This window comes from Siphateles boraxobius, unplaced genomic scaffold (genome assembly GCF_051911475.1).
Source record: "Siphateles boraxobius isolate OS27281-9 unplaced genomic scaffold, OSU_SipBor_1 65, whole genome shotgun sequence".
NCBI classification, from domain to species: domain Eukaryota; kingdom Metazoa; phylum Chordata; class Actinopteri; order Cypriniformes; family Leuciscidae; genus Siphateles; species Siphateles boraxobius.
In genome coordinates, this window is record NW_027509192.1 from 19,199,483 (window position 1) to 19,220,488 (window position 21,006).

The 21,006-nt window shown below is 40.6% G+C and overlaps 1 long non-coding RNA gene and 1 pseudogene across 1 annotated transcript in view; both read right to left on the bottom strand.

Moving 5' to 3' along the window:
* The window catches only part of LOC143721172 (uncharacterized), a 158,411-nt gene that overhangs the window by 105,166 nt on the left and 32,239 nt on the right, over nucleotides 1-21,006 (bottom strand). The window lies entirely within an intron of this gene.
* Nucleotides 6,934-20,185, bottom strand: LOC143721264 (uncharacterized; annotated as a pseudogene).

Here is a 21,006-nt window from a genome sequence, read left to right on the forward strand (position 1 = left end):
ATTTTACATGGTATCTTAACCACTTTCAAAGCACGTCTGTTCATTATTCATTTGATTTTTAGACAAGTCAGCTGGGTTGTTTTGTTTCATTATCATTATTTTGCTTCAGCTTGCTCTAGCAGGCAGATAACAGAAAGACAGACACAGTTACCATCCCTTCCTCCAACTCAGGCAGTCTCTCTCTCACTATAACAAATAATTTTTCCACCAGCCTCCTAAGGCTGTAACTTAGACAAAATTTGTATTCATTACAATAACCTTTGACCATTCACCTTTGTCATCCAGACTTTCCTTAAATCAAAAGCTGTCTTCATCTTTAGCCACCACCATGTCTAACGACCTTCAAGAGTTAAAACTATGTCATAGACCTATTAGTTCAAAATCAACACTATGATTTTCCTTGCCCATAAGGCATACCAGTAAATAAAAAGTTTTGCTACTGTCTCCACAACAACTAATGGGAATCACTTCATGGCCTCAGCTGGCTCTTGAAAGCCCACTCCTGTTAGTCCTTTATCTATAATCTCCATCAGGGTGTTTTCCCCTGGCATATTTGCAGACGCTTGTCACAATAAAAAAAACAAGCCATACAACTAATGCGGTTTCTTCTGGTGAGTGGTATATATAGAGGAACTTTGCTTTATTGGGGAGACATGCCGTGACTCGTCACCGCGTCATCTCCCCTTAACGGCATAAGGACGCTGCTGGCCTCACAGCTCCTGCTCAACCCTCATACCTGTCTCACATAACACACCTCCATTCAGGAGATGCCCAATGACTTTACGTGATCCACTCTGGCTTAGGTTGCCCCCTGTCTGGCCAAAGAAGGTCTTACCCGTCATCGAGATGGTCACTCGTGCCCACTGGTGACCGCTCTTTCCAATCAAACAATCAGTTCTCTTCAACAGACCTCAGCTGTTTTCTGGAGCTTAGGAAAGGCACGTTCAAGAGTCACCAGGGCCATTCGGATTGCCTAATAGTGTTCACACAGGGAGACAGGTCAATAACAACAGTATTTAATCACTTAAATCCATTAACTATCTTAAAAGCAGAAACCTAGCTGCTTAGATTATACTCAGTGAATTTAGATCACAACCGTACATTCAGTGTACTTCATCTGTAGCCGGAGCCATCGGTCCTGAATGGTGGAGACTAAATGAGACAAAGAAGTTACTGGTCCTAAAATAAGCTAATCAAAATGTCATCTCTATCTGTATTATTATTTTAAATACTTCTTTAAAGTCATTCAGTTTTACTTTTAACATTTTTAACATTTAAATACAAATTGCCCTCTGAATGGTAATGATTTCTTTTAAAGGGTTAGTTCACCCAAAAATGAAAATTAAGTCATTAATTACTCACCCCCATGCTGTACCAACCCCGTAAGACCTTCGTTCATCTTCGGAACACAAATGAAGATATTTTTGATTAAATCTGAGAGGTGGATCACTGCTACATAGGCTGCCAGAGGGAATGAAACTTGACGGCCCAGAAAGTCATTAAAGAACATGTTTAAATATTCCATTTGCCTACAGTGGCTCAACTATAAGTTTATCAAGCGACGAGAATACTTTTTTTGTGTTTTTTTTTCGGAAAAAAAGTATTCTCGTCGCTTGATAAACTTATAGTTGAGCCACTGTAGGCACATGGAATATTTAAACATGTTCTTTAATGACTTTCTGGGCCGTCAAGTTTCATTCCCTCTGGCAGCCTATGTAGCAGTGATCCACCTCTCAGATTTAATCAAAAATATCTTCATTTGTGTTCCGAAGATGAACGAAGGTCTTACGGGGTTGGTACAGCATGGGGGTGAGTAATTAATGACTTAATTTTCATTTTTGGGTGAACTAACCCTTTAACATCTCCATGTCTATGATTTTCAACTTAAACACTGTGCTTTACTTATGACACAGGCTCAGATAACAGCTTTTAGCTGACATTGAATCAGAGAGAGACTCTGAGGCATTCAGGACTGGTACACTGCATTTTCATAAAACTTTTAACATCAGACTTTATCTGCCATCTTTTAACTCTAGCCCAGCTTAAGGCATCTTTGCCAGAAACTACAAACATTTTCAAATAAACATAATTTTATAGTTGTCTTTTGCCAATACATCAGGGAATCTAGACATTACAAATTTCCACTCAGATTGAGTCTCTGTCGCCCTGGCACTTTCAGCCACAGCACACACCAGATTCAGATAAGCGAACTGTTTCAGCCAAATCACAAGCTTATCTTTTAAAAGCAAAGCATCAGCTTCTAGCTCTTTCATGGTCAACTTTTCAAGCTGTTTGTTTAATCAGATGCCTTTCAACACATTTTACATTTAGCAACTGTTAATTCGGTAGCCTACTGCTTCTGCTTATTTGTTCTTACATAAAAATAATTATTCTAGTTCTCAATAACGTTTCACATTTCTCAATCTCAATTTTAATTGTCAAGTTCTCAACCATAGTTTAATATTTGACTTAAGTTTTCTCTTGGAGTTTATCAATCTCCAATTAGGATTCACACTAATTTTGACAAGGCTACTCTGCATCTTTTGCAGTTATTATAAATCATCTTTGAGATCTGTCTCTCTATATTACCTTTACATATTTTGCAACTCACATTTGTTGGAGTCACAAAAGGATTCACTTTAAGACTTCAATCTTTTGACCTTGTTTTTTTATCTCTTATTTCTCAGACCAAAAATTGTCACTGTCGTCATTTAAACACTGATCTATTTTCAACCCCACATTATTATCAGAAATGTGTCACGTGTTAAATGGTCCTGCTGACCACAATCAAGACACTCTCTGTCATCTGGTTGGTTCGTGTGTCAGCCTCAACTACAGCATCAGACACCTTGCAGTTTGATCACTGTGAGCTTCCAAAGGGCTTCAACTTAACTGCACACCCTTGAAGCAGTGTGTGTCCCATTCAGTAATGTAAACAGACCCACTGATAAGCAGTTCTCTGTATTCCTTTGACCATCCACCAATGGCGGATTCAATCACAATAGCCAACTCATACTCTTCATCATTATTATTGGCAGAACATAATTTCATGAGCAGCACAGAGAATGCTCAAAATATTCGAATATGTTTTCTGTCTTTACCTTACTAATTTGGTATTATCATCAACAACACTAATTACAAGTACTGTTGCTGTTATCCCAGCTTATCTTTTACAAAACATCATCTGCAAATCTCTTCAAAATGAGATCTTCAGAGCAGAGCTGTTTACAGCATTTGCTCTCTTCTGTCTCACTATTTATTTATGTATTTATTTTCCCGGACTGTTCAGTTACTCTTCATAAAGTGTAACAATTTGTACATCATTATTTTCATTACAACTGGTTTGAAGCCTTTTCCCTTCCATCACATGGTCAGTCTGCAGATTCAACTTAATATTATCATTATTGTCTCAGTCTTATCTCTACTGTTTCTCCAAAACAGATTATATTACTCAGTCCGTAAATTACACAGACAACCATTATAGCTACTTGCTTCAATACACTTATTTTCTTAACATTAATAAAATAAAGCAGATATATCATCATTTCAATCATTATTTTATCAAAATCTAGAATTGTTCCCCATTCTGCTTAAAACATTCTTCATATCATGTTAATCCCTGTCAATCATACAATGCCTTATTTTAGTCTAAAACTTTTCATATCATTTAAACAGTTAATTTGACTTCCATAAATTCTGTCAGACCATGTCTATTTTCATCACATATAGTTTTCTACTATATTTCTCCTTTCTTTTCCCTACATGCCAGTTCCTTCATTATCCTCTCCTTTCTTTTCTCAAACATGCCAGTTCCTTCATTATCTAACCAGTACATGATTGTTTGCACAATCCCCACACACACATGTCTCACACACCACCTTTTTGTTTTTTCACTTCCCTCTTCCACCAAGTCTCACTTACAGTTCCCTCTATTTCACACAGACAGCCTTATTGCTTCTTCCTACTTCAATATCTAAAACATACATTTCCCCCCATACTTTCCTAGTTCTACAGAAAACCAGTGTATCAAATTTGGCATGCTTACTCTGAGATTTTCCCATACTGGCTGTTTTCTGTTCCCTGTGGATTTCTCTTCAACGCGCGTTTTCTCTAATCTGTTTAGGCGTCCCCAACAGACCCGATTCTTTCTTTTAACCCAAATCGGTCGGGTTGCACTATTAGTGCCCTCCTAATTAAGGTTTACCAAAAACTGTTCTGGTTCCCCCTAATTAGCCTCAGTACCTAAAAACAATTTGCTCCGTCGTGGAACAACTAATTTTCAGGGTACCTATCTGTTTGAAATCTCTTGATCTGTTACAGTTCTCACTTAATCCCAGATTATTTATCTGCTTGAAATTTCTTGTTCTGTTACAGACCTCAATTAATCTCAGATCATTTTCCCTCGTATCTGTTTGAAATTTCTTGATCTATATAGATCTCAATTAATCTCAGATTACAAACCACAGAAACAGCCTTCAGCCAATATGGTTCAATTTCACTCTTCTCCCCAATTAAACTGAATTTAATTAATTTACCCAAAAGAAAATAAATTGAACTGTCTCTTACCAGAGATGCTTCTGTTGCCACCGGGTTCTTTCAATTGATTCCAGTGGAGTTTCTCCTGGCCCTGATAGCGGTCGGCCCCTCTCTCTGAAATTTACGAGGTAGAGCTGGAACTGCTCAGTCCAGGTGGCCAAACACCGTCCGCTCTCAGGTCCAGAAGGCACTTCCAGGGAATCCCACTTCTGACACCAAAATTGTTGTGGCAAAAATTCATCTTAAACAAACATCACTGCGTAAGAGACACTCAGAGTCAAATTATATAAAATAGAAGTATTTATTCTTGCAAGAATAGGAGCAGTCTAATACACAGTTGTTACCCTGTGCAGAAGAGTGACACACCCCCAGACAGACTGAACTAGCTTTTATCTTAGTTTCAAGGCCTTCTTCCCCCCAGAGCCTTCCTCCCAGTAGTTTTCCATAGACGTCACTAGTTGGCCCACTAAGCTCCCCTGCACCAAATGGCCTTCTGACATCTAGGTCAGAGGTCCTTGTTCGTCTGTTCTCTGGAGTGTCTACCCCTTCTGCCTCCCCAGGTACATAAACAGAATCTTCTCTCACTACAAGTGAGAGACACACATGTGACATTATTTGAATCATCTATATTTTACTAAAGATCAATGAATATCATTAAAATTGCCACCACACTAGGGTAGTCAAAAACGTGGCTAAATCTAGCAACAAAATTGCTAAGTTGGCAACACTGTTCAAGTGCCTGGATCTCTAACTCTAACTTACACTAAGTTATTTCCTTCAAGAAGACTAAATTTAGGCTAAACCAATATTATGCCTAACCTATATTGTATACCTCTTCTCGGATAGGCCTACACTTTGAATGTGATATTTTTTTCTAACCTTAAATATTCTTATATCCTATAATATCCTAAATATCCTAAAATATTCTTCCAGGGTGATGTCCACTTCCCGGATTTGTATCGTTCTGGGTCCACGCCAGAGGGTGGCTTTGTCCTGCTGGTATCTGCCTCTTACTTTATGCTGCAAGAGTCAAATCGGCGGTGGTCCCCCAGGTGCAAATGAGCAGTAGCCTAATCTGAATTCTTTGCGCAATTTTTTGAGCGCCGGTAAATGACTGCGGTCAAGCCAGCCGCGGTTTGTAAATACACGGTCAAGCCAGCCGCCAAAAAAAAGCGGGTGCGCGCCTATTATGGATACGGTAATTTCAGTAAAGGCTGCTAGAGGGAACGTGCTCTCTCCCCTATGGCGCCCCCCCCCCCCCTATTTATTTCTATCTTTTTCTCTCTTTCTTCTTTCTTTCTTTCTTTCTATCTTTCTTTCTTTCATGTTAGTTGCACATATTTGTGCGAGACAATGTAACAAGATGCTTTCTTTTTTCTCTCTTTTTATAGGTCACATCTCAAGAAATATATTTATGTAAATATTTACAGCACAAGAAGACAAAATGAAGTATTCACTCTTTCTAAATACATTTACTGCATATGGTTTAATGTTCTCTTGTATTCAATGTGCCATACAGTATACAAACCCCATGCGAAACACGATGGACATTTTCGACTTCAGAGGTGTATAAAGACCTAATTTCTAATAGGGAGAAAAAAATAACAGTCAGGTTTAATACAGGACGTCCCATACAGTACACACACCTCATATTAATCCATTTTACTGTAGCATTTTGGAGATATGTCACTTTAATTGACTTCAGACGTGTATAAATAACACATTTATAATAAATAGAAAAAATAACAGTCAGGTTTAAATACAGGACGTCCCATACAGTGTTCACACCTCATATTAATCCATTTTACTGTAGCGTTTTGGAGATATATGTCATTATACTACTTTAAACACCTATAAAAACCTCATTTCTAATAAGTAGAAAAAAACAATGGTCAGTTTCTATACGGGACATCCCATAAAGTACACACACCTCATATCTAACCATTTTACTGCAGCATGTTGAAGATATATGCAATTATTCTACTTTAAACACCTATAAAAACCTCATTTCTAATAAGTAGAAAAAATACAATGGTCAGTTTCTATACGGGACGTCCCATACAGTAAGTACAACTCTTATCAAAACATTTTACTTCAGCGTTTTGGAGATATGTCATTTTGTTCTACTTCAGTGGCCTATAAAGACTTAATTTTCAATAAGTAGAAAAAAAACGAATGGTCAGCTTTTATAGGGGATGTCCCATACAGTACACACACCTCATATCAGACCATTTTACTGCAGCGTTTTAAAGATATGTTATATTTTACTACTTCAATGTCCCATACTATATGAATGTCACAGATTGTGTTGTAGAACGCAGAAGAACACGATGATGAAGGCAAAGGCGCTACCTCCTGGAAGGCGCGACCTGGCACCAGCAGATGGATAGAGGCGGCTTAGCTGGAGGACAAGGAAGCCGGAGAGAGCCATACAAAACCGTCCAGGGTGTTGCAGATGGTGGTGACAGCCAGGGGATGGCCTTGAACAGGGAAGAGCAGACGGAGACCCAGGTCACAGCCAGGACTGCCTCCAACGGCGGCGGCGCAGGAGGGAGAAGCTATGGAGTGAAGAGTCCCGACACCACCATGGGGACTAACGGAGGTGACGACGGTGATGGAGGTGGAGCACACCGCGTAGCCAGAGAAGCGATGAGGCAGTGAGACACAAAGACCTAGGCGACCGCGACTGGGCCGCAGCACCGACCCCCTGAGGTGGAAGCAGGGATTCTGAGGTTAGTGGCTGAGCTGGAGCGACCATAGGTGGAGGTGGAAGGGGTGGAGCTAGCCAAAGCCGAAGAGGTGGAGGGCCACAGGGCAGCGAATGGGCCGCAAGTCTATGGCGAAGGTGGTCTATGTCTAACCGAAGTGGAGCTGACATACCCCGGGAGCCCGCAAGCTCGAATGGCCGATGGTCCAATGGAGTCGAGGGTGGTAAGAGCACAGGAGCCAGGGCGACCGATAGAGGTGGAGCGGAGGCGGAGATACAGTCTCCACACTCCCAGGAGGAGATGGCTCCCAGCAGGCACAAGATGTAGCCGTGCCACTGAGAGGAGGCTGAGTTGCTCTGCGGGACTGATGGGAGGAAGAGATGACTGGGTGGCAGGAGTGTCTTGGGACTGCAGAGACGGACAGATACTGAGGAAACATACAAGTTTATTACAAGTGGTTTGGAGAGGTGGTGGGAGAGGGAGGTTGGGCGGGACCAGCTGATTCACTCTCGCTGCTTGCGGTGGGCTCATGCTGTTGATCCTCACAGTCTGGGTGGTCTTGGCTGGGAACTGGGTTGTGAGTGGGACTGGCGTTGTTGTCCTCAGTTCCGACAGTGAGTGGCGATCCACAAGACTCCAGCACCCACTCCAAGGTCTTTATACACCCCTGAAGTCAATTAATGTGATGTATCTCCAAAACGCTGCAGTAAAATGGTTAGATATGAGGTATGCATACTGTATGGGACGTCCCGTATAGAAACTGACCATTGTTTTTTTCTACTTATTAGAAATTAGGTTTTTATAGGTGTATAAAGTAGAATAATGACATATATCTCCAAAATGTTGCAGTAAAATGTTTAGATATGAGATGTGTGTACTGTACGGGACGTCCCGTATAGAAACTGACCATTGTTTTTTTTCTACTTATTAGAAATTAGGTTTTTATAGGTGTTTAAAGTATAATAATGACATATATCTCCAAAATGCTGCAGTAAAATGGTTAGATATGAGATGTGTGCACACTGTATGGGGACGTCCTGTATAGAAACTGACCATTGTTTTTTTCTACTTATTAGAAATGAGGTTTTTATAGGTGTTTAAAGTAGAATGATGACATATATCTTCAAAATGCAATAGTAAAATGGATTAATATGAGGTGTGTGTACTGTATGGAACGTCCTGTATTAAACCTGATCGTTGTTTTTTTCTATTTATTAGAAATGTGTTATTTATACACCTCTGAAGTGAATTAAAGTGGCATATCTCCAAAATGCTTCAGTAAAATGGTTTGATATGAGGTGTGCACACTGTATGGGACGTCCTGTATTAAACCTGACCGTTATTTTTTTCTACTTATTAGAAATGAGGTCTTTATACACCTCTGAAGTCAATTAAAGTGGCATATCTCCAAAATGCTACAGTAAAATGGATTAATATGAGGTGTGCACACTGTATGGGACGTCCTGTATTAAACCTGACCGTTATTTGTTTCTACTTATTAGAAATGTGTTATTTATACACCTCTGAAGTCGATTAAAGTGGCATATCTCCAAAATGCTACAGTAAAATGGATTAATATGAGGTGTGCACACTGTATGGGACGTCCTGTATTAAACCTGACCGTTATTTTTTTCTACTTATTAGAAATGTGTTATTTATACACCTCTGAAGTCGATTAAAGTGGCATATCTCCAAAATGCTACAGTAAAATGGATTAATATGAGGTGTGTGTGCTGTATGGGATGTCCTGTATTAAACCTGACCGTTATTTTTTTCTACTTATTAGAAATGAGGTCTTTATACACCTCTGAAGTCAATTAAAGTGTCATATCTCCAAAATGCTACAGTAAAATGGATTAATATGAGGTGTGTGTACTGTATGGGACGTCCTGGATTAAACCTGACCGTTATTTTTTTCTACTTATTAGAAATGAGGTCTTTATACACCTCTGAAGTCAATTAAAGTGTCATATCTCCAAAATGCTACAGTAAAATGGATTAATATGAGGTGTGTGTGCTGTATGGGATGTCCTGTATTAAACCTGACCGTTATTTTTTTCTACTTATTAGAAATTAGTTATTTATACACCTCTGAAGTCTATTAAAGTGTCATATCTCCAAAATGCTACAGTAAAATGGTTTGATATGAGGTGTGTGTGCTGTATGGGACGTCCTGGATTAAACCTGACCGTTATTTTTTTCTACTAATTAGAAAAAGATAGAAAGAAAGAAAAAAGGAAGAAAGGGAAAGAAAAAAGGAGGAAAGAGAAAGAAAGAAAGAGAGACAATGAAGAAAGAGAGAAAGAAAGAAATAAAGATAGAAAGAAGAAAAAGATAGAAAGAAAAAAGGAAGATAGAAAGAAATAAAGAAAGAGAGAAAAGATAGAAAGAAAGAAAAAAGGAAGAAAGAAAGAAGAAATAGAGAAAAGGTAGAAAGAAAGAAAAAAGGAAGAAAGAGAAAGAAAGAGATAAAAAGATAGAAAGAAAGAGAGAGAGAGAGAGAGAGAGAGAGAGAGGGGGTGGGGGGGGGGGGGGGGGGGGAGAGCACGTTCCCTCTAGCAGCCGTTACTGCTAGACCCCCCTTTACTGGGGCACGTGCCCCAGTATAAATCTTCTGTGCCCCAGTAAATCTGAAGTTTGACTTTAACAATTTATTTTTATTCGTCAATGTATTTAATATAAATTATATTATAGGGTAATATAAATTGTTTATTTGCAACGCAGTAATAAAACAATAAACGCTTGTAAAACAAAAGCTGAAACGCGACAGAAATCCATGTCTGCGCGCGTCTGTTTCCTAGCAACAGCAGCGCGCGCACATCTGAGCACAATAAGTCTAATCTATATAGAATGTGGTTGGCACGCTTTTGAGGTAGCCAGGTAGGCTATAAAACATTACAAGTGTGTAGCCTAAAAAAACAAAAATAATCCTATTTTTATTATTATTGGCTTCTGTAGATGGACATCAGACTTTTTTCAAGCTATTGCTATCCAATTGTTTGGCCTTCAAACACCTTTCATAATACACGGGTCGAGCGGGCCAAGTAGCCCAATAACAAAAAAATTCATTCAATCGAGGATGGATGACAGATAAATCATTATAATTAAATGTGTTGAGTTTAATAAAGACATGGAACTCTCATCACGGTAAAACACAATGAACGCGCGTCACACATATAAGGCCCTACTTTCGTTTTCAACAAATGTACTCAGGGAAAGCAATCAAAGAAAACGTATCAGTGCTTTATAACATTATAACGCTTGTCCGGGACACGTGTGTGTTTTGTGTTTGTTTTAAGGGTTAGGGTTAGGTGATATAATATAAAAAACAACCTGGGAATCACTGAAAACGCGAGGAAGATTTTGTTTTATTTCATTTAATGTAAGTCCCGATTAGTTGATTATAATATAGCCCTACCTAATACGGATGGTAACAACGTTGCGCTGTTGAGGCTCGCCCAGTTATTTATAACATATTAATTATAGTTAAGAAAGTAGGCCTACACACACTGTAAAAATGAATACATAGATTTCATTGATATCTAATCCATATTTAGTTATTGATATCTAATCTAATCCAATTAATTCCTTAAAAGTTAACCATTTAAAATGAGTAAAATGTACAAAATATTGGCAATAAAATTTATTTTGTAAATTTTACTCATTTTAAATGGTTTACTTTTAAGGAATTAACTGGATTGATTATTATTCAATTCTAATTTGTTAAATTTAATTAATAATATTGTTTGTAATCTGTTGCCTCAATTTTATTGATTAGATATCAATAAAATATATGTATTCATTTTTACAGAGCCTATAGTGTCTTATTATTTTAATTGAATGTATTGGTAAAATGTAAGAATTTTAAAAGAAATTTAGAGCATACATTTCATAAAATTAGGGGGGAAATGCCCTTTATAAAGGTACAAAAATGATTCCGATAAGAGTGTTTTCAAAAAGTGATTATACATTAACAATTTAAGTTTGAAGGGAGTAAAGCTCTGTTAAGGCTGTAAAGGAAATGTAATTTTGCCTAAAGAAGAACTTTTAATTTAAATGTTAATTTTAAATCAGCCTACTTCTGTGTGATATGTTAGCCTACTCATCATGCTTGAGAATTCACACTGAGAATTTGACAAATTGTAATATGATGATCAGATGCAGATAGCCTATCTAAATCAAAGAATGGGTGGTTGGCGGCTGGATTATCTTTAAAATGTACAAAATTTTCTCCCGTGGGGCATGCCCCCGGACCCCCCTTAGGATTTTACCACCTCCGCTCCGCCTCATTTTCAATTGGGGACCTGTCCATTCTTTGTACGTCGCTTACTCACTTAGCTGGGTTTGATTGTTGGCAATTTGTCATGATCTTGGATAGTTTGGTTCGTCCACGCTGTTCCTGGGCTTGCTCTCAACAGGTGCGCGATCTTAAACCTGCTCGCGAGATTTAATGTTAACATGATTAGACTGCGGCTTCATAAACGGAGCTGACACGGGAAGTCCAGTGCAGCGCTAGTGCACTTTCTGAAGTATTTTTTTTTCTTCCTTATGACTCGTGAGGTTGTCGTTTACATTATAATTTGTTGGAAACGCACTAATTTTCGACTCATCGGAGTCGGGCTTTAACAAAAGCACAAACGGTTTGCATAAATGTGATCAATAACTCATGGCAAAATATTTGCTACATTAAGTTTTCACTTTCGCAGGTGAAAGCAATTCATTATTAATCAAGATGTTTTTTTTTATGTTTTTTTTTATTAATCAAGATGTAACAGTTGAAATGACTACACCAGCCATTTGGATTAGGCCTTAATTTAATGCAGCAAAAAATATTTTACTGTGTAGGCTACTAAGATCGTTTATTTTCTTTCTTTTTTCTCATGCTTTTTCATGGTTGCTTTTATAAACAGAACATTTATTTAAAAGTGCCTTTTTAAAAGAGACTAGTAAGGCTAAGTACTGTGCCCCGAGCTTCACAACTAGCAACGCCATGGCAAGGCGTTTTAACTTTTATTCATTTCCAGGATATGAATTCTTGATATCAACAATTCAATTGTTGATATCAACAATTACATTTTTGATATCAACAATTACATTTTTGATATCAATTATTGATATCAACAATTTAATTCTTGATATCAAGAATTAAATTGTTGATATCAACAACCTTGGGAGAAACCAGACTCAGTCGGAGGGCCAGTTCTCCTCTGGCCAACGAAGGAACAGTGCATGATTTATGATTCGGGCAGCATTACAAGTCAGATTGGATCGGAACATTTAGAATATTTATCCATTTCCATCTTTTGGAAGTCCAAGTAATCACGCCGGTGTTGTCAACGTTGACAATGTCTTCTGGTCAAATCAGGCCTTGGAGTCCAGATTTAAAATCTTCTGGTTGATTGTTGACAGCATTGTCCAACATTACAGTCACATCTGGCCATTGCAGAGCAAATTCCCTCTCTGCAGTTTCCTGGTCCTGTGCAGTCTTGAAAGGGGCTGGTGCCAAACTGTGATACTCTTGTTAATGATCCCAGCTCTTGCTCATACCAGTCTGCAGCCACTGATGCCTCTGGCAAAAGGTCTGTGGATACACGTTTTGGGCATCCCTCTCTGGCCAAGTAACTGGGGATTCCCTTTCCTAAAAAAAGTAAAGATAAAAAGGATACATTGCTCAAGCTATACAATGAATTTTACAAAATCGTTTTTTTATTTGAAATAAAATGCATCCCACTTTGTCTAACCACTGTGCATTTGAAAAGCTGACCCACAATCTTGCTTCATGTGTATTTTTTATTTTATTTTATTTTATTTATTTGACAATAAAGTTAAAACAAGTACAATCAAGCCCAAAAGACCAATTCATACGCATTTTTAAAAAAACTGTCGAGGATAAAATAGAAAAAAAATAGATAAAATATAAAATAGATAAAACAACGCGTGACATTGTCATTAATAAAAAGGGCTTGAACAGGCATCACAGGTTTTATAACGCATTTTTTAAAATTTGAGATGACATGCAATCAGACTCAAATTTGATTGAGACAAACCCCAACACAAACCTGGAATCCTGTGGGCATTCCACGCTTGAACAACACGGTCAACTCCAAGCCGAGCTAACTGGCATGTCAAGGATGAAACACAGAATTTGGACATGCTGTCCTCCATATCCAACACCTCCTGATCCACTAGTTGGATCAATGCCAGTTTTAAAGGGTAGTTCACCCTATTGTTGATTTCAGGCCAAATTCTTTCAATAGTGTGATTCTGTCAAAGCAAAATATAAAATACTTATTTAAAATCTTTACACAGAGAATACTGTCCAATACTTTACACAGAGAATACTGAATATAAACAAGCATAAGGAATTAATTAAAAGGGAGACTGACATTAAAATCATTGAAAGTTACAAATTACTATCAGGGTGTGTGCATATTTTGCTCAACTGTACTCACCTTTGTTGGTGTTTGCATATATGGTGGCCTCTCTGTGTTGTGGCGGTGGCTGGCCAATTTCTCCTGCATGTAAAGAGTAAGGTAGAACTCCTTCCCATGGTCCACTCTTACCTGGTCCCACATCCCATACTCCATCACTGCAACTCTGCAAGAAAATATAATATTCCCAATTCTTTGACAGCTGTATGGAGTCTGTTAGTCTCAACTTTAGCTGAAATATATATAGTACGTCTTATGTTGTCAGGTAGTGGGGAGGTAATCTGAGTGTTGACTGGCTGCTTAAAAGGCTGTATAGCTGCAACAATTATTTGATTAGATGTACTTTGATAATCGATTAAACATTTCAGTCCTTCACTAATTTCTGCATCTTAATTGTAATTGTTTGCTGTTTTTTATTATAAATTAGAGTAAACTTTTAAAACTACTTTAAAATAATGCTAAACTCATAATCCAATTAATTATTTGTATAGATAAAATCGCATTCTTGACATTCACAGATAAGGCCTGAAAATTGTCCAATTTGATTTTAAGGTTTTGAAGGAAGCCCAGTAGTCAATTGTCAAGTTCGCCCGCGCGATCATTGGTAACTAGATAACTAAGGATCGCGAACGCAAACTCGACAATCGACTACTGTGGACTTCGACCGAAAACAGGAAGAAAATACAGGTATGTGAGCTGGCTGAATAAACATAATTTTTATTCATATCTTTCAGTCAGATTCACCGTGTTCACTCTTAATAAAACCACTCACATGGCTGTGCACTTGTAATGACACATCAAGGATGTTAAGAGGCTAAAAGCAGGTTTAGAACTTGCCCCGTTTAAGTCAACAGGGTGCGAATTTTAAAAACAGGATAACATGGTGTAAGAAGCACTGATTTTTGTCGTTGTTCTCTGTACAGCACTCCAAATTTACAAAACAATTAGCTCAATGTTAAACTTGACCGGAGTTCTCCTTTAAGCAAATCATGAATTGGGATGATTCCAGAAGCTGGTTCTTATTTTGACAAAGTTCTTTTGGTGTTTTTGGGTACATTGAAAAGGTGGTTTAATACCTGTAAATGTCACTGTATATGGTGAGGTTGTTCTTCACAGGCATTGTTGAGTTTCCAACAATTTTGCTGGAGAAGCCATCGATTGCCAGCACATGAGTCACACCAAATATAACAATTTTTTCATCCTGGTCTATGTGTACTTTGTGACCCACATAGCCTGCATTATATGGAACAGGATTAAGGTTCCTGGCTCCCTTAAAAACAGACAAAAAACAGACAGAAGATCAGTACATCATTACATAGTAAAACATACTGAAATCAAAGAAAAAAAGCACATTGATGTAAAGCTTTAAACATAGCCGCCTACTATACTGTAGCAAATACATTTCATCCCTCCTGTAACCTACTCTTACAACCAAACAACATGACACCTGAGCAACCAATGTTACTTGATTATCGTACTGATTGAAAACAATACTGAAAGACATTGTAATACCACAATACACTAAACTTACTGCTACTAATCATAGTACTATGGACTACTACTGCTACAGCTGAAGTGAGTACTTGTAATGTTTGTACAATTATCATTACTGATAGAACTATTCAAATACCCTAACCAATTAAACTGTCACATTTACCTCAATGCCAAGAAATCCCAACCTTAAAAATCCAATAATCAATACATTTAAAAAGCCTTTAGTAAATCCGGCCTTTATTGACATTAGATCAAACCTACCTGACATCGTGCCCTGTGATAAGGCATGGGAATGTTGCGCAAGACGTCTCCCACACGACCTTCGGATGCATGGACTCCTGCGGCTGCAAGATAGCCTGTCTTCATTTTTCTGCCATAGGTAGGACCAGTCTTAAGGTAAAGAAAAGACAAAAGATGGTTGATTCAATTACTATTTAGGAGAGACATGTAATACACACACATACTAGTACGTCATACTAGTACACACATACGTTCCTTCTGCCCAGCGAGAGACTGCTCACGTCCCGTCTGCCCAGCGAGAGACTGCTCACGTCCCGTCTGCCCAGCGAGAGACTGCTCACGTCCCGTCTGCCCAGCGAGAGACCGCTCACGTCCCGTCTGCCCAGCGAGAGACCGCTCAAGTCCCGTCTGCCCAGCGAGAGACCGCTCACGTCCCGTCTGCCCAGCGAGAGACCGCTCGCGTCCCGTCTGCCCAGCGAGAGACCGCTCGCGTCCCGTCTGCCCAGCGAGAGACCGCTCACGTCCCGTCTGCCCAGCGAGAGACCGCTCAAGTCCCGTCTGCCCAGCGAGAGACCGCTCACGTCCCGTCTGCCCAGCGAGAGACCGCTCAAGTCCCGTCTGCCCAGCGAGAGACCGCTCACGTCCCGTCTGCCCAGCGAGAGACCGCTCAAGTCCCGTCTGCCCAGCGAGAGACCGCTCACGTCCCGTCTGCCCAGCGAGAGACCGCTCGCGTCCCGTCTGCCCAGCGAGAGACCGCTCGCGTCCCGTCTGCCCAGCGAGAGACCGTTCACGTCCCGTCTGCCCAGCGAGAGACTGTTCGCGTCCCGTCTGTCCAGTCTGAGACCGAGCCAGAGATCCCATTTGGCGTGGCCGCCAAAGTTGTGACGCACTATCTGGAGCGTCTGACTCGGATCTTGGAGAGGCCGGCCTCTGCTATGCCTGTTCCAGAGGCAGAGCTTATGCCTGTTCCTGAGCCGGAGGCAGAACCAGTGCCTGTTCCTGAGCCGGAGGCAAAGCCAGTGCCTGTTCCTGAGCCGGAGGCAGAGCCAGTGCCTGTTCCAGAGCTGGAGCTCATGTCGGTTCCGGACCCAGTGTTTGTGTCTGTGTTTGTGTCTGTCCTTGTGACTGTTTCTGTTCTAGTGTCTGTTCCTGAGCCGGAGGCAGAGCCAGTGCCTGTTCCTGAGGCGGAGCCGGAGGCAGAGCCAGTGCCTGTTCCTGAGCCGGAGGCAGAGCCAGTGCCCGTTCCTGAGCCGGAGGCAGAGCCAGTGTCTGTTCCCGAGCCGGTGTCTGTTCCTGAAAGATCTGCTCCGCCCTGGCCGCCCGAGGGGTCTGCACCGCCCTGGCCACCCGAGGGGTCTGCTCAGCCCTGGCCACCCGAGGAGTCTTCACCGCCCTGGCCACCTGAAAGATCTGCTCCACCCTGGCCGCCCGAGGGGTCTGCACCGCCCTGGCCGCCCGAGGGCTCTTCGCCGCCCTGGCCGCCCGATGTCCCTGTCCCTCTCGTCCCGCCCTGGTCTGTCCCTCCCGTCCCGCCCTGGTCTGTCCCTCCCGTCCCGCCCTGGTCTGTCCTGCCCTGGTCTGTCCCGCCCTGGTCTATCCCTTCAGCCCTCCGATCAGTCCCTTCCGTTCCGCCCTGATGTTTCCTTCCTGCCCCGCCCTAGCCTGATGGAGCGTCTGGTAGCCGCTCCGTAGGGAGGGGGTTATGTCACATGCCTGTCCTGTGTTGCACATGGGTGTTTGTTATGTTGTGCCATGTGCTGTTGTGATTGTTGATCCCTCCCCCTCGTTACCTGATTAGTGTTTGAGTTGTTCCACCTGTCCCCTCTTTATTTGTTCTCTTTTTAAGTCTCCTCTTGTATGCAGTCTTTGTCGGTTCGTTGTCATACGTCTTCCCAGTTCCTTGTTGATGTTCTTATGTTCAGAGTCAGTGTTGGTTTCATGTTCATTTATTATGTTTTCCCCCTCGTGGGTTTTTGATTTGTGTTTGTACGGTTTTTGTTATTAAATCCTCCTTGTTTTTGCACTTGAGTTCTCTTCCCATTTTTGTATGTGTTGCGCGACAATAGCAGACAATATAATCATGACATGGGGCGCGGGCAAGCATTTAGACAATACATAGCCTATTATGTCGAAATAACAAGATATTATGTTGAAATAACATTATTAATAATTATAATAAATCTTTAAGAATATTTGATTAATGCTGAATGTTGTGCTTGTTCATTTTAATGCAAATAAACATTGTGTTGTGTACTCGAGACTCGGACTCGGTCTCGGTCTCGAGACCATATTTTAATGGTCTCGGTCTTGTCATGGACTCGTGTGCATTTTGACTCGGAATTGACTCGTACTCGAACATATTAGGACTCGGACTTATTCCCGAGTCCACTCGAGACCCATTCAAAATATGTCATGATTATTACTGTATGTTAATATTTCTTTAAATTGTTGTTTGATTGAAACGTCTTGGTGACTTTCTTGTGCGCAACTGCGCATGACTTGAGACTAATGGTGTGTTCACACCGAACGCGAATTTAATTATTTGCGCGAGTAGATTACATACAAAGTCAATGCAAAGACGTGAATAGGCGCATCATTCGCGACGGGCGTTGCGAATGACGCGAATTGGGCGACGCATTTGCCGCGGATGTCTTCCACTCAAATTAAAAAATTTGAACTCGACCGAATGTTCAAGCGTCTAACTAGACGCGTATTTGACGCTCTATTCGCGTACGGTGTAAACACACCGTAACATTCGCGGCGCGCAAACGCAGCAGGACCCAGGTCAGATGTGATGTGACCTCTAGCTCAACTATGTATTGAAAATGTCTGCCTTATCATCCATAATTCAGTTTGCATATAAGAGCCACACAGAATTCATGTGCTGGTTTCAGACCCAACCTCGGTTATCCAACCTCTCTGGTCTCGGTCTCGACTCGGACTCAACTCTCTTTCGTCTCGGTCTCGACTCGGACTCGACCCTCTATGGTCTCGGTCTCGACTCGGACTCGACCCTCTATGGTCTCGGTCTCGACTCGGACTCGAGTGAGCTGGTCTCGACTGCAACACAGCAAATAAAACTTTAATTTTGATAGTTAAAATAATTGAAAATGAAATATTGAATGGCTAACTATTTATTAATAGTATAGGCTATATATTATAATTGTGCAGCTCTGTCAGTGATCTATTAGCAGACAATCCCTGCTTCCCGCATGTGCTTATCCATCCTTTTTCACCCATATTTTTTTCTCCCGGGGTTCTGAACAGATCATTGCGCAATTGCGCAACCAATTTTTGTCCTGGCAACTAGACAACTCCGGTTTAATTTCTCCTTCCACTGTTCTCGTGTGTGCTTCCGCGACAACAGGTTGTTTGATGGACCGGATAGGGAGTCGTTAAAGTAACACCAAGTAACTTTTCCTCTTCGGTCGCCCTACTGGTTGGAAACGAAATTATCCATTGCCGCTGTCGTAAATAATTTAGCCTACCATCGCACGCACGCTCGCTGTTTATCCAGCACCGGCTTTACAATAAACGATGTCCACAGACAAGGTAGAGTACGTTACATGATTTCATGAAAGGATGATGTATTGCGACATCAGAAACGAAAAAAAACAAAATAATTACTAATGTAGCACTTGACGTAAAGCAGTCGAATTTTGTAGTTCTTTTTGTTGTCGGGTTCCTACCCGAAACCCGAAGTTACATAGTGCCAGTAAAAGCGACACAGACCCCGTCAGGCTATGGCAGAAGTGCCTTTCACCCTGTTACGACTTGATGAACCACTGATAAGATTTTGGAAACATTATTTTAAGGTAAAAAATGTTACATAGTGTTGCTTTAACTTGTGACAGAGTTGTTGTCAGCTCGTGTAGTGTGTAACCCCCTGTTGCAGATAACAGTGTTGCGTAGTGTGAACAGCACAACGACTTCAAGACTCCAGAGCAAGTCGTGTAGTCTGAACAGCACAGCGATCTGCCGACGTTTAAACTTGAACTTAAAACTTGTTCAGTGCAATCGCGAATCTCTCCTCTTCCCCAGCTAACAATTTTAGGTTATAAGAACGTTTTATAACGTTCCCGTTAAGTTATAAAAACGTTATTTCTGAATGTTTTAGGAACATTCAAAACGTCCACTTTTTTAGACGTTGTATTAACGTTCTTGCTTGGTTATAAGAATGTTATTAGAACGTTAAGAAATAACAATTTTATGTTATAGGCTACTGGACACTATTCTATTCTACAATATTAACTAATGACAATAAAATAGACCATCTTAAGTCAATTTATTGCAGTAATTCCTCTATCAACCAGTAGAAAATGCTTTGAACACCTGATTTTGAACACCCGGAAAACCGGCTTAATTTTTAAAAAAAACGTGATATAAATTTAGGGTCAAACCGCCCAGCACTAGTTAAAACTGAAGTGTGTAGCCTACTCCTTTCATCATCAGCAAACAAAACTTTAATAAAACATGCACAATTGAAACTTCATTGTCCGAGAGGCAGCCTACCTGGTTTATGGATTTGAAGACAGCAGCATGCAGTTCGTTGTCCGTCACTCGGGGTCTTCTTAATTCATTGTCTTTGCAAAAACGACAAGTATTCGCTACCGACGCTCCTCTTTGCAAGCCGCACTCAAATGTCAGATGGTTACTAATAACCGCAAAGTGCAGGCTGCTACTTTGGCGCTTTTTTGATACAGCCACTCGTTGGCGCAAAATCAGTGGGCCTATTATAATTCGGTCTAGGTCACGCCATCTATGCGGTCGCGCCATCTAGAGTATGACCTATACTTAGCGCTTACAAATATTTTGCGCGTCTACACGCCGAGGTTGCGTGGTAGGCTCAAGGTTTATGCGCTTGGTTTCGGCAGACTTAAAAAAACACATAATAAAATCAAATTGTTTTAGCAAACTCCACCAGATTCTTGTTCTACATCTTACAGACTACCACTGTGGTGATTTTCATGTTGATCTACTGTTTTATTATAGGCATATTTGATAATGTAGCCTATACAGTATTGGCAACGCCCCCTCAACGGGACTCTCCCGCCCCCTCAGATCACCATGAATGTAAACAGGATTTTACTGACAAAATATGCTATTTAAAAATCACATTTGCCAATTAAATTTTCACATTTTCTTATTTTTGTGAATATTAAGCTAAATTAATAATATTTTTGTTAAACCTTTCACACCTAAGTTTAAAATATTCTAACTGCGTGAGTTTTCCAAGAGTTTTCCGTTATTTAGAATCTGTCACTTTAATGTTTCCATGGTGATGCGTCATTGCTTGTCACGTGCCACAGCGCTGAACCACAACACATATTTTATTTCATATCATATCAAGGTTGCATATTGCATCATATCGTTGGTTTCACAATGGACATTCGAGAATGGATTAAAAAGAAAGAACCCACAACACCTGCTACTTCTTCTGGCTCATCTGAGCTCCAAATAAGCAGTGTGGACTCTGACAATGCAGCCCCGCTAACGGCTTGCCATCCCAGATAGCAAAAATCATTTGGCCCAGATCTGGCCCAGACACTTCGTAAGTTCTGGGCCAGATCCGCGCAACGGACCTGGGCCGGTGTCTT